Below are 12,246 nucleotides of genomic sequence, written 5' to 3' on the forward strand. Positions count from 1 at the left end.
TTTGCATGATAGTCACATGTTTTCTTCTTTCAAGGCTCAGAAGTATTTGCGGAACAGAGGTACTGCATTCTTAGTCAGTATTTCCCCAGTTGAACCCGAGATGGTTTTGATCGATTACTTGAACGTGGTCCGAGAATTTGCCAATGTGTTTCCGGAGGAACTACCTGGGTTACCTTCGAAGCGAGAGATCGAATTCGGTATCGAGTTGTTGCCTGGAACTACACCTATTTCCAAGGCATCATATCGTATGGCTCCAGCAGAGCTAGAAGAGTTGAAGCGACAGTTGGAAGAACTCCTCGATCAGGGTTTTATTCGACCCAGTGCTTCACCGTGGGGAGCACCAATGTTGTTCGTGAGGAAGAAGGATGGATCCCTGAGGTTGTGCATCGACTATCGGATGCTCAACCAAGCGACGATTAAGAACAAGTATCTGTTACCTAGGATCGAAGATCTCTTCAATCAGTTGCAGAAGGTGAAGATTTTCTCGAAGATTGATCTCAGATCGGGTTATCATCAACTTTGTATCCGAGAAGATGACACTGCGAAGACAACTTTCCGGACGAGATATGGGTTATACGAGTTCGTGGTGATGCCTTTCGGCCTCACGAATGCTCCAGCAGCATTCATGGATTTGATGAACCAGATTTTTCGACCGTTCATAGATTCGTTCGTGATAGTATTTATCGATGATATCTTGGTCTACTCGGAGAGTCCAGAGCAACATCGAGAGCATCTGCGTATTGTTTTGAGTACGCCTCGTGAGCATTAGTTGTTCGCCAAATTCTCTAAGTGTGAGTTTTGGCTCGAGCGAGTCATGTTTCTTGGGCATGTGATATCGAAGGACGGAGTGTCAGTCGATCTAGCTAAGGTCGAAGCAGTTCTGGGCTGGAAGCAGCCCCAGAATGTGTCTGAGATTCATAGTTTTCTTGGATTGACCGATTATTATCGATGTTTCATCCAAGACTTCTCGAGGATTGCCCTACCTTTGACGAAACTTTTACGTAAGGGTATCAAGTTCGAGTGGAACAGTGCTTGTGAAGACAGTTTCCAGATCCTGAAGTCAAAGTTAACAACCTCGTCGATGTTGGCTTTACCTTCTGGCAGAGGTGGGTTTGTGGTGTACACAAATGCCTTTGGTACCGGATTGGGTTGCATGCTAAAGCAGCACGACCAGGTGATTGCCTATGCTTCTAAACAATTGAAGACTCATGAGAGGAATTATCCGACGCATGACTTGGAGTTAGCAGCAGTCGTGTTTGCTCTGAAATCGTGGCGACATTATATGTATGGGAATCATTCGAGGTCTTCTCAGACCACAATAGCCTCAAGTATCTATTCTCTCGAAAGGAGTTGAACATGAGCTGCGACGTTGGCTTGAGTTCATCAAGGACTACGACTTCACGTTGTCTTACCATCCCGGTAAGGCGAACGTTGTGGCTGATGCGCTTAGCCGCAAAGCGAGTGGTGTTCTATCTAGTCTTGTGTGGAGCCAGAAGCTTATTGAAGATTTCGTAGCTTGGAAACCTTTTTCTGTTGGTGGTGGTTCAATCAGATTGTCTGGTCTGACCATTCGATCCGAGTTTTTGCCGAAGATTATAGAGGCTCAGAAGCTTGACGACCAGTATGGCAAGTTTCTAGCCTTGGCGGAGCAAGCAGATTCTTCTTTTAGAGTGTTTGATGATGGCAGCATTCGTTTGAGAGATCGCCTTTGGGTACCGAGCGACCCTGAGCTGAAGAGAGAAATTCTTGACGAACCTCATATGTCAAGATACACGATTCATCCTGGCGAAACGAAGATGTTCAAGGACTTGCAGCGGAAGTATTGGTGGAATGGCATGAAGCGCGAGATAGCGGCTTACGTTGCGAGCTGTTTGACTTGTTAGCAGGTCAAAGCGGAACACCAGCGTCCCGGTGGTTCCATGCAGAGGATTGAGATTCCTCAATGGAAGTGTGAATGAGATTCACACCTGTGTTTGGTTGAGTTCGCGTATAACAACATTTACCACGCTAGTATCGTGATGGCCCCGTACGAAGCATTGTATGGGAGACCTTGTCAGTCATCGTCTTATTGGGACGATATCAGTGATAGATCGAGCGAATCGCCGATTGTTCTTCAGCACTACACGCAGCAAGTGCAGAAGATTCGTGAATGTTTGAAGGCAGTGCAAGATAGACAGAAGAGTTACGCAGATAAGAGGCGTCGCGAGTTGTCTTTTGAAGTTGGTGACATGGTTTTTGTCAGAGTTTCGCCAACAAAGAATGTGTTTCATTTTGGGAAGAAAGGGAAGTTGAGTCCGAGATACGTTGGACCGTTTGAGATTGTGGTGAGGATTGGTGAAGTGGCATATCGTGTCAAGGGTGAATGTTGTATGCTTGACTGGAAGATATGTTGTGAGCCTGTATGCTTTGGCAGCAAGTGTGCGGACCCTTGCGTTGGCACACTTGCAGCCTTGCAATGCCACTTTTGTGGCCATCAACACATTTCTTTCAAAAAAATCATACACACCTACTTCAAACTGATCCATATTAGGTTCAAACAAGAATTTGTCTTGCCCCGCACCCCTTTCGTTATTCGGTTAGGTTTTGGCATGAGTGCATGCCTTGGGATATATCGAGTTCGATATATATATATATATATATATATATATATATATATATATATATATATATATATATATATATATAGTTGCGAATGTGTATATGTACGTGTATATGTATATATATAAGGAACATGTCTCATCGAGTGCAATTGTAAAATGTGTATATATATATATATATGTTAAACACTTAAATGACTGATTCAGTACGACCGAATGGACATGCGACACTCATGTGTCCCGTCCAAATATTTTTCCAGATGTTGTTACACTCCGAACTAAGTATGAGTTACATAGTATTGTCCTACGTTCATTTTGGCAAATGGTTTGTTTAGGGTCCGCGGGCACGGCACCCCGAACCGTGGTAATGCCAATGTAATACCCATTAGATGGGTTATTTTCAGAAATCACCTTTGAGACGTAGGTGTGTTGTGATGCGTAAGGAAAACCCTCACGCCTTGGTTTACATTCAGTAGACTAGTAAAATAAACAGATAAACACTATTGAGAATCCATGAACTTAGAGACTTCGTTGATATAAAATCACAAAGTGTTGTTCTGTATCTTTGTTTCGGGTCCGCAGGCACGACACCCCATACCTTGGAAAAGCGAATGTTATTCCCATAAGACGGGAATATCCCAGATTTTACCGTAAACATGTAAGTGTGCTGAACCACGTATGAGAATATTGTTAAATGCAATTCTTAACACTGAAGTATGCTAATTAATGCATTATAAAAATGAGAATTATTGCATGTTATGCAAAGTGCCATTGTTAATGATTTAGAGACAATGTCTCATAGAATGCAAATTGATGAAATGCCACATGCATGAAACTGCATATCTACTTGCATACTTGTCTTTCAGAAATGAAATTATATAATGCCTCTGATTATTTTATTGTGCAAATGATAGAAAGCATATGATGCTTTTACACTTTGCACTTGGCACATCCTGACACTGTTACTGAGTAGTGCGTAGCTTGAGGAGGTACATTGCTGAGGCATTGGTAAGCGCACAAGGTGCACTTACTTCAAGAATGAAAAGACTGAAATTTGAACAGCATAGGCTATGAAAATAAAAATGACTAGTTGTGGGATCAGTTGGAGTCCTTGGGCAGTGGCCCTTGTGTTGTGAATGGACTCTTGTGTGATATACCCTGAAACATAAATGAATAATATGGTGTTGTGACTGCTTTCACGAGCAGTGTGCTCCATTGGCCGCGTGAGGCTGAGCACGTGAATGGGCAGGCCAAGTCCTCGTTTTGCATACCCCACGGGGACCACGAGGCAAATTCCTTGTTGAGAGGTATGATTGAATATGAGCCTAAGAAAGATAAACCTGCTTCGCCCCATTCACAAAACAGTTCACCTTGGGAGAGAGTGGATGGTACAACCCTGAGTGACTTGTCGTTACTACGACACGTGTTTTGACAGAAGCTGTAGCGTCCTTTGGCCTCCAGTCACTCAGAGTCAGGGAGGTCGAGGTTACCTTTTTAGGACCTCACTACTGCAGTAGTATGGATTGTAATCCTTGCCTATGCGAGTGTTTTGAGCATGTATGCTTGACTGGAAGGGTGAATGGGATTCACACCTGTGTTTGGTTGAGTTCGCGTATAACAACAGTTACCACGCTAGTATCGGGATGAACACGTATGAAATGTTGTATGGAAGACCTTGTCGGTCATCGTCTTATTGGGACGATATCAGCGATAGATCGAGCGAATCGCCGATTGTTCTTCAACACTACACGCAGCAAGTGCAGAAGATTCGTGAACGTTTGAAGGCAGCGCAAGATAGACAGAAGAGTTACGCAGATAAGAGGCGTCGCGAGTTGTCTTTTGAAGTTGGTGACGTGGTTTTTGTCAGGGTTTCGCCAACAAAGAATGTGTTTCGTTTTGGGAAGAAAGGGAAGTTGAGTCCGAGATACGTTGTACCGTTTGAGATTGTGGCGAGGATTGGTGAAGTGGTATATCGTGTCAAGGGTGAATGTTGTATGCTTGACTGGAAGATATGTTGTGAGCCTGTATGCTTTGGCAGCAAGTGTGCGGACCCTTGCGTTGGCACACTTGCAGCCTCGTAATGTCACTTTTATGGCCGTCAACACATTTCTTTCAAAAAATTCATACACCTACTTCAAACTGATCCATATTAGGTTCAAACAAGAATTTGTCTTGCCCCGCACCCCTTTCGTTATTCGGTTAGGTTTTGGCATGAGTGCATGCCTTGGGATATATCGAGTTCGATATATATATATATATATATAGTTGTGAACGTGTATATGTACGTGTACATGTATATATATAAGGAACGTGTCTCATCGAGTGCAATTGTAAAATGTGTGTATATATATATATATATATATTTATATATATATATATATATATATATATATGTTAAACACTTAAATGACTGATTCGGTATGACCGAATGGACATGCGACACTCCTGTGTCCCATCCAAATATTTCTCCAGATGTTGTTACACTACGAACTAAGTACGAGTTACATAGTATTGTCCTACGTTCATTTTGGCAAATGCTTTGTTTAGGGTCCACAGACGCGGCACCCCGAACCGTGGTAATGCCAATGTAATACCCATTAGATGGGTTATTTTCAGAAATCACCTTCGACATGTAGGTGTGTCATTCTGCGTAAGGAAAACCCTCACGCCTTGGTTTACGTTCAATAGACTAGTAAAATAAACAGATGAACACTATTGAGAATCCATGAACTTAGAGACTTTGTTGATATAAAATCACAAAGTGTTGTTCTGTATCTTTGTTTCGGGTCCACAGGCACGGCACCCCATACCTTGGAAAAGCCAATGTTATTCCCATAAGACGGGAATATCCCAGATTTCACCGTAAACATGTAAGTGTGCTGAACCACGTATGAGAATATTGTTAAATGCAATTCTTAACACTAAAGTATGCTAATTAATGTATTATAAAAATGAGAAGTATTGCATGTTATGCAAAGTGCCATTGTTAATGATTTAGAGACAATGTCTCATAGAATGCAAATTGATGAAATGCCATGTGCATGAAACTGCATATCTGCTTGCATACTTACTTGTCTTTCAGAAATGAAATTATATAATGCCTCTGATTATTTTATTGTGCAAATGATAGAAAGCATATGATGCTTTTACACTTTGCACTTGGCACATCTTGACACTGTTACTAAGTAGTGCGTAGCTTGAGGAGGTACATTGCTAAGGCATTGGTAAGCGCACAAGGTGCACTTACTTCAAGAATGAAAAGACTGAAATTTGAACATCATAGGCTATGAAAATAAAAATGACTAGTTGTGGGATCAGTTGGAGTCCTTGGGCAGTGGCCCTTGTGTTGTGAATGGACTCTTGTGTGATATACCCTGAAACATAAATGAATAATATGGTGTTGTGACTGCTTTCACGAGCAGTGTGCTCCATTGGCCGCGTGAGGCTGAGCACGTGAATGGGCAGGCCAAGTCCTCGTTTTGCATACCCCACGGGGACCACGAGGCAAATTCCTTGTTGAGAGGTATGATTGAATATGAGCCTAAGAAAGATAAACCTGCTTCGCCCCATTCACAAAACAGTTCACCTTGGGAGAGGGTGGATGGTACAACCCTGAGTGACTTGTCGTTACTACGACACGTGTTTTGACAGGAGCTGTAGCGTCCTTTGGCCTCCAGTCACTCCGAGTCATGGAGGTCGAGGTTACCTTTTTAGGACCTCACTACTGCAGTAGTATGGATTGCAATCCTTGCCTATGTGAGTATTTTCTCCCTGCTGTGTGTTGCTCGCATGAGGTTGACTCGGTTTGTAGCTTCCTCGGTTACCACACTAGAACTTGAATAACAGACGCCGGGTGCATGTCTCACAAAATGCGAGGTTCCTTCACCTACCCGAAGGAGTAATCAGAAGAACTTAAAGACTAACCAAACAACTGACTTACTATAGTTGCTACTTTACTTGTTCTGTAGACTTTACTTCAGTTACTTTACTCGTTTTAGTTGTTGCTTAGTTACTTTACCTGTACAGCACTTGTTACAGTCTGTTACTGCTTTGAGTACTTGCTTTACAGTTACTTCAGTTTGTTACTTTTCAGTTGACTAGTACTGGTTATTTTTGCACTTACCTGACATAGGCACTTACACTAGTTAGTTCTATTCCTGCTTTCCTTTTTTATATGATGTATATATGTTTGTGGTTGTTTCTTCACCACCTCGCAAGAGACCTGACCCCGTTTTATGGGGATGTAGGTGACAAACAGGTATAGTGCGGATGCGATGATACACGGTGGAGGCTCGAAGGACCCACACTTACCTTGCAGATCTTGTCCCTGGTGGTTTTGGGATTTTGTCTGGGATGTATTCCTTGTTTTTGGAGACTTGTACTTTCATTTTGTAAGCTTTGAATTGTTGGGGTGTTTACCCGTTTTACTCTGTAGCTGCACTTTTGTTCACACTGTTGTTACTTGTTGCACTCACATGTGGTGGCCGCCCAGGCTCGCGGCTTTGTTGTTTTACTCGCACCTTGCTTTCCATTGTTTTTTGGTTAAACCTTTCAAAAAAAAAATCACAAAAAATTTTAAGTTTTTCCAAAGTCGGGGTTTGGGGCGCCACATATAGGTACAAAAGTAAGGGTTTACCTATGATAGGAGGTTTCATGACAGGTGGATTCAAGTGGTATTGTTTCATTCTATCAAACGGAAGCTTGACATTTTTCATCCCAAATAAACTCATCTTCCTTTCTTAAGAGCCTATTAAAAGGTTCACACCTTTTAGCTAGTTTAAAAACAAACCCTTTAATTTCTTGAATCTTTCCTTGGAGGCTCCAAAGTTGTTTGAGAGTGGTCGGTGGTGTCATTTCAGTGATGACCTTGTTTTTGGTAGGATCTATTTCAATGCCCGTCTTGCTAACAGTAAATCCAAGAAGTTTACCCAACTCGACACCAAAGACTCATACGAAGTTTTGAAGATTCAACTGGAGTTTATATTTTTTCAAGTGTTCAAAGACCCTTCTCAAGGACTCTAAGTGACACTCTCTAGTAATAGACTTGACCAAAATATCATCTATGTAGACTTTAATATAATCATGGATTTGGTTGCAAAAGACAACAACCATAGCTCTTTGATATGTTTTCCCAATATTTTTTAGGCTAAAAGGCATAATGTGTAATAAAATGTGCCCCAGGGAATAGTGAACAACGTTTTGGGTTGATCAAAGGCAACTAACTTGATATGGTTGTATTATGATAATCCATCAATAAATGAAAACTTTTCATATCTTGTAGTGCTATCCATGATGAGGTCAACGTTAGAGAGAGGAAAGCCCGCTTTGGGTGTAGCCTTATTGAGGTCTTTAAATTCTATACAATCTTTGACTTTACCATTGGGCTTTAGGATCACTACAATGTTTGCTAACCATTATGGATAGTTTATGAGTCTAATGAATTTGACCTAACGTATGTCCTATAGGCTAGTTTTGACTTGGAGCTTTACCCTAGAGTCAATCTTCCTAAGCTTTTGCTTGAAAAGCTTGACATTTTGGTATAGGATAAGGTGATGCTCGACAAGTTCTACATGTAGACCCGACATGTCTTGGCATGACTAAGCAAACACATCTCTATATTGGGTTAAGAATTCCATTGGGGTCTTCTCTCTCTTCTAGTCTCTGGGAAGTTCCTATCTTGACTATTTTGGGTTTTTCATGAGTACCTAGGTTGAACTCTACACTATCTTCCCTAATGACTGATGAAAAGTTTTCTTGCCTTTAAATTTCTTTTTTAAATTTAGGAGCTCAGTGATGTCTTCCCGTGGCTCTCGATTGTCCATGCATGCCTCATGCTCTAAATTATCCTCAAATTGTTTTTTAAAAGACTCAAAAGCGTAAGCTTTTTCAGATTTTCTATTTTTATTTATTTTATTTTTTGGGTTTTTAAATAAAAGTGATAAACATCAACAAAAATGAAGGATTGACACAAACTCCGGGATTCTCATCCTTAGACATAGGAAAGTTCTGAAATAGGGGGAAATTGTGGCATCCCTAGATTATTTTTTTGGATTTTTTGATTTTTCAATTTTATTAGGTTTTTGAATGATAATGTACAAAGTTCAGGTCAACCTCACATACCTAGGGTCTGGATATCACCACCTAGTTGTTTCTCTTGGCTTGCACCATGATCAACCTTTTCACATATAGTAAGAACATGATATCTAGATCTAAGGTTTCGAAATACGAACCCAACAAGGGGGATTCGACTGCATCACTAGGTTGATCAAAATTTTGGAATAATCCAAGGAATCTATAGTTACATGGTGATTTGGATGATCCAAGTCAAGAAGTTCCATATCTTCCCAAAAAAGGGCTCTTAGCCCAAAATCGATGCATTCTAGCTCTGTTGGCTCACCGAAGGTCCATGTATCCAAGTTGAGGGGTTCTGAATCCGAATCCCAAGTAGAAAGACTTATTGCATTATCGCGTTCATCTGATCAACTGTAACAAGGATACATCTTTTGACATTATGACCTCCAAGTTCGAATGGGAGGAGATCCTTATTCTAGGTGGTTCTTGGAAGAGCCACTTTAAGCCAAAATCTTCTTCTTCCTGATCTTTTTGGCTTGGCTGCATTCCAAGGCTGTAGAGAGCATTCCAAAGATAATGTTCTCATGTGGCTATCATGACATTGTGGGGTGTACCATTCTCATTGCCTTGTCTCCCACACATAATACCCGATGATGCCCTCCATCGATCTTTGAGAAGTATTAAGATTAAGATTAAGATTAAGATTAAGATTAATATAAGATGATACTTCCATCATTTGGATTTTAGTCATTTAATAAAGAGCAATATTAATACTAATATAAATATAATAAATGTGTGTGTGTGTGTTTTGGCTAGGCCAAAGAACCCCCCCCCCCTCATCACTGACTGCACATTGGTTGGACTCCGGTTGGTAAAACCCTTGAAGTCCCTCTTGCTCACCATGGAGTACACCTAGTAGTATAGACATGTTATGCCAGGGTAGGCACATGCCCACCTTGACCCAAAAAACTCCCCCAAGGAGGAATCAATTAGGGTGCATAGATCTAGAGCTCACATTAATTAGAGGTGCCCTGGGTCATGATTGACACCACCCATGCCCGACCCTAAGGACTGGGCATGATGTGTGCCCTCGACCCCACTTTTCTCTCTCTGTTGTCTATTTGTCCCATACCCCCAACCCCAACCCTAACCCCAACCCCGACCCCCACCTCTATCTCTTTCCACTCTCTCTATGTGTTCCCCGACCCACCCCACCTCTCTCTCCATTCTCTCCTTGAAACACCACCAGACTAGAGGACAAAACGCCTTCCAAAGCTCGTTGTCCGAGCTGCCTCCAACACACATAGGTCCTCTCTCTCTCTACCCTGAATTTCTACTCAGGTCAGGGCCTCACTGCCTCAGGTGTGTTGTTTGTGCTTGTGCCTTGCATTCAACTGTTTGTTGTCCAACAATCTCTCCAGCATGGTAGACTGTTGTACTTCTTCCTCTTCTAGTGCCTTTTTTATTTTGATTTTTTCAATTAGTACATGAAATTATGAATGACATTCGTTAGAACTTAGAATTTAGGTTTTCTATTTACTTTTTCTTAAACAATTGGGTTTTAGGGCATTTTGTGTTTTTTTTCCCAATTAGCATTGAGGTTTTTTTAATGAGATGAATATTTGTTAGCTATTTCTGTATTTTTTTTCAATCAACATTTGACATGTTTTGTTTTAGTTAGAAATTTGGGTTTTTTTATGATAAAGAACCCTTGCCAAAGCGAGGAAAACCCTAGGTGGGGCCTCACGACCCCCTTGCCTTAAGTGGCTCACCTATGAAAGCTACGCACACACCTGTGTGCCATTGGGGTTTGATCCAATGCCTTTATCTCAGCACCCTCACAACCACTCACGTGGGCGACAACCGTGGTGGTAAAAGAGTAGCACATAAATATAGGCTATGCATGAAACAATCAATGTTGTTTGTTAGGAATGAGGGTTTTTATTTATGTTTTTTAATAACATAAATATTTAATTAGATTTTTGGGTTTCTTGTATTTTTTATTAGCATTTAGATTTATATTTTGTTTTTAAATAAGATGAATATTTAATTAGATATTTTTATTTTTTAATTAACACTAAATATGATTCTACGTACTTGATTAGCATAAATGCATAATTGATGATGCTTGTAGGAAATAAGGTTTTGATTTAATATTTTTTAAATAACAAATTTTGAATTATGGTTTTAGGGTATTATGTATTTTTTTCTTTTTAATTAGTATTAAAGATGAAATCATGAAGAATGAATACTTAACTTTGGTTAAAACTTAGAATTTTAAGAGTTTCATTTTTGTATCAATTAACATAGATGAGAAATCTAAGATTTTTATTAGGATTTAGGTTTCTAATTTGTATCACTTCAAATTTGTGCTTTTTTTTAGATAGGTATTGGGTTTAGGCAGACCCCTACCAGTTATACAACATACCATTTGGATTTGAACTTGCAATACCCCAACACATTTTTGCCCACCATAGGTTAATTTCTTGACTATGTCGGTGAGCACACCCAACTTCCTTGCGCTTCCCATGAGTAGGGGTGTCAACGGGTCGGGTTTGGTTCGGATCTAGGTGAAACCAGACTTGGATACGATTTTTGGGTATGATATCGAGTCCTCTATAAGAAAAAACATACCCGCACCCGATAAGAACTACATGAACTAAACCCGGACTATACCTAGTAAAACCATATTTTTTATTATTTTTACATTGAAAAATTGCAGGTCTTAATTGAAACTCGGGTAGAGTCTAGGTCTGATATAAAATTTCACAAACTATACCCGGGTCTATGTATTAATCGGACCTTCAGGTCTAGACCCAGATCTTAATTGGGTCTTTTTATTTATCACCATACCCGAACCCTATAGGGTTTGGTTCTGGTCTGGGTAAACCAGCCCCCCCCCCTACACATGGATGGTTTTTCAAATTTGTGACGTCTGGTCAATTTGGTGACAATCACAAGTAGCCCCTGGTAGAGGAGTGATGCCCTAATAGATGTTGGAACTTGTAATTGACTACGATTGAAACAATCACTTTTTTTTTTAGTCTTTATCTTGTTAATGTACTCAATAATAGCCTTCATCATCATCAAAAGAGAGAGAGAGAGAGAGAGTTTTAGTAATATCCAATTTTTATATTTCAATCTTAACAAGAAAAATATGATGGCCTCCATAAAATAACTTTTCAAAAAGAAACGCTGTTCGTAAACAATTTGTTCCCCCAACCGAAGGAAAAAACCAAAAGTTTTTTTTAGTTGCGAATGGTGAAACATCATATCTAACAAAAGGATTAGGTATTTGCTTCTCTCAAAAAATGTTTTTATCTAAAAAAAAGGGATTAGGTATTTGCTTTAGCAACGATTCTCTTTTCACTATACACCCACCGCTATTTAGAACGAACGCTTAGGAAAGATGGTCCCAAATATTGGGAGATTTATGAAAAATCTTGTCATAATATCGCGAGAAATTGCCTAAAAGTTTAAAACAGCCATTTCTTGAGACATTTTCAAATCATGAGATTTATGAAAAAATATAAATACTGTGATTTAAATGTGATATTTACGTTTTATACAACTATTC

Source organism: Nuphar pumila, chromosome 11 (genome assembly GCF_984573655.1).
Source record: "Nuphar pumila chromosome 11, dmNupPumi1.hap1.1, whole genome shotgun sequence".
Lineage (NCBI taxonomy): Eukaryota > Viridiplantae > Streptophyta > Magnoliopsida > Nymphaeales > Nymphaeaceae > Nuphar > Nuphar pumila.